At 38.8% G+C, this 2351-nt stretch overlaps 1 pseudogene; it reads left to right on the top strand.

The window, feature by feature from the left end:
- The first annotated feature begins 1171 nt into the window (after positions 1–1171).
- Positions 1172–1288, top strand: LOC129409302 (5S ribosomal RNA; annotated as a pseudogene).
- Positions 1289–2351: the final 1063 nt, after the last annotated feature.

Raw genomic sequence — 2351 nt, 5'->3', positions numbered from 1 at the left:
AAAGAACACTGTGATTGGTCTAAAATTTTAAACTGTGCCCCTCCAGCCAAGTGTTTGTGCTCAGAAACATCAGGCTGTCATCAGGGCAGTCTTTTGTGATGTCATCAACTACTAGAAATGGCAGACACGGAAACTGACAAAAAATGACTAGGAACAGTTTACACAGTTTGGTAGCAAAAAATTAGATTTAGTGTAGCTCCACTTTAAAATGGTGATGGTTAGAGCATCTGTAATTTAATGGTCCTATATTACACTAAATTGACACTTGCAAGCTTCAAGTCTTGTTATGATGTTGTTACCTGATCAAAAACATATCTGAAGTTGTGTTTTGTTTCATTCACACATGTTTGAGTAATCCTGTGTTATTAGGTCGCCATCTCTGAAGCTCAAAATGCTCTGCTCCATTTTGTGATTCTACTTTTTGCATAATAGATATTGGCAAATCCAGTTCTGAAATTATCCAAACTATTCCAGTGAACGTGTATGGAATTTGCAAAAACAGCTTCATGAGTCTCCAGTACTTTTGCACAGACCAAGTTGAGCCCTTGTTGAGTTCATGGTAGCTTTATAATCTGCAAGAGTAAGAACCTCTTCATGTTTGAGGCATGCACTCTGCAGAAGTCCCTGCTTCATTCCCCTTTAAGATTAAAGACAGTCCACACAGTGTCAGCTTCGTTTGAGTCCTGTCTTTTCTCTCTGAGCCAAGGCTTTGAATGAAATATTTATCAGAGCACTTGTGATAGTGAGCTGTATGTCGTGGAACAGAATACTGGATCCTGCAGAAGTTTGAGTGGAGGAAATTTATTTATTTTTTTCTTACAGAAGACATATTATGCTTTTTCATGAAGTATTAAAGGGCCCATAGTGTGCTATTCTCTGATCTGTGTTATAATGTTGTTTTCTCATCCAAAACATACCTGCAGTTGTGTTTTACTTCTTTCATGTATCACACAAACTCTGCATATTTAGGCTGAGTTCTTCTCCCAAACAGAAAACACACTGTGACCCTTGTGATGTGATGTCATACAGGAAGTGCTCTACTGTGTTTTTAAATTCCTTACTCTTCACTAAATCATTTTGATAATTTCAGCTCTGGATTTGCCAATCTCTCTCTTTTATATTGATCGATAGATTTGTTTTTATTTTGAGTTTGTGCCAAGAGGGAGACAATAATTGTGGCCATACCAGCTTGTCAAAGCCTGATCCCGTCAGATCTCAGAAGCTCAGCAGGGCTGGGCCTGGTTAGTACTTGGATGGGAGACACTGGGAAAATTAGGTGCCACAGTGGGGCGCCAGTTGTAAAAACTGTCGTAGGCAAGGCACTTCACCCACATTGCCTAGTATGAAAGTGGTGTGTGTGTGAGTGATAGCATTGGTCGGAGGGGCTGATGTCGCAGATTGGCAGCCTCGCTTCCGTCAGTCTGCTCCAGGGCAGCTGTGGCTACAATAGTAGTTTACCACCACCGGGTATGGAGTGAGTGTATAATGCTCTGTAAAATGTCTTTGAGTGTCCAAAAAAGCTCTGTATAAAACTGAGGCATTATAATAATAATAATAATAATCATATACATACTACATATACATTATAAACAACAGTAAAGCACATTTCCTGAAAAAGGAGTGGGAAGAAGCAAAAAAAAACTTATATTAATCCACCCTTGTTCATGATATAGTTTTAAAAATTCTAAAATGTTGTGGATGCTGTACATTGATGATGGAACTTTACAAATATATACATATAGCAAAATAAATTGCATAATATGCATACTATATATAATTTTAACCCAATTTCTTTGCTTTTTTGTTATTTATATTGTGCTATATTATGGTCATACAAACTAATAATCATGTTAAAGAAGGCACACAAGTTTATTGTTTATGATCAAATGAAAATAAGAAAAATGAGAAAGAAGAATGTAATATTTTTTATTTTTATTTATTTATTATTAGGCCCAAGACCCAACAGGGAATAGGGCCTATTGCATTTGTTTGGACAAGAGCATGGGCAACAATGAGCACATGGGCGAAAGTGAGAGGACGTTGTGCAGCTTCGTACTCTCGGTCACCCCAGGCATGAAACAGCAGCAGCATTTTTGGGCACCAATCAATTGTTGTTTTTGTAGATTAATTTTTGTAGCTTTTTTGTTACTTTTGCCAGCAAAATATTGGCTTCTCAGGATAATGTCAGCGACTGCTGCAGGGTTGGTTATTGTCGGTGCCACTGGGTCGGTTGTTGTAGTGCCGCCTGGTTGCTCGGTGGTGCTCGGTTGTTGCTGTGCAGAGTGGTTTGTATCTGTTGGCTGGTTGGTCGGCCCCACCGTCGTTTCTGGGTTGTAGTATACAGTCTGAGC

The sequence above is a fragment of the Boleophthalmus pectinirostris genome, unplaced genomic scaffold, assembly GCF_026225935.1.
Source record: "Boleophthalmus pectinirostris isolate CB_2022bp ecotype Guang Dong unplaced genomic scaffold, ASM2622593v1 HiC_scaffold_19, whole genome shotgun sequence".
Lineage (NCBI taxonomy): Eukaryota > Metazoa > Chordata > Actinopteri > Gobiiformes > Gobiidae > Boleophthalmus > Boleophthalmus pectinirostris.
The sequence above is the reverse complement of the archived record's forward strand: the minus strand, read 5'-3'. Positions and strand labels throughout refer to the sequence as shown.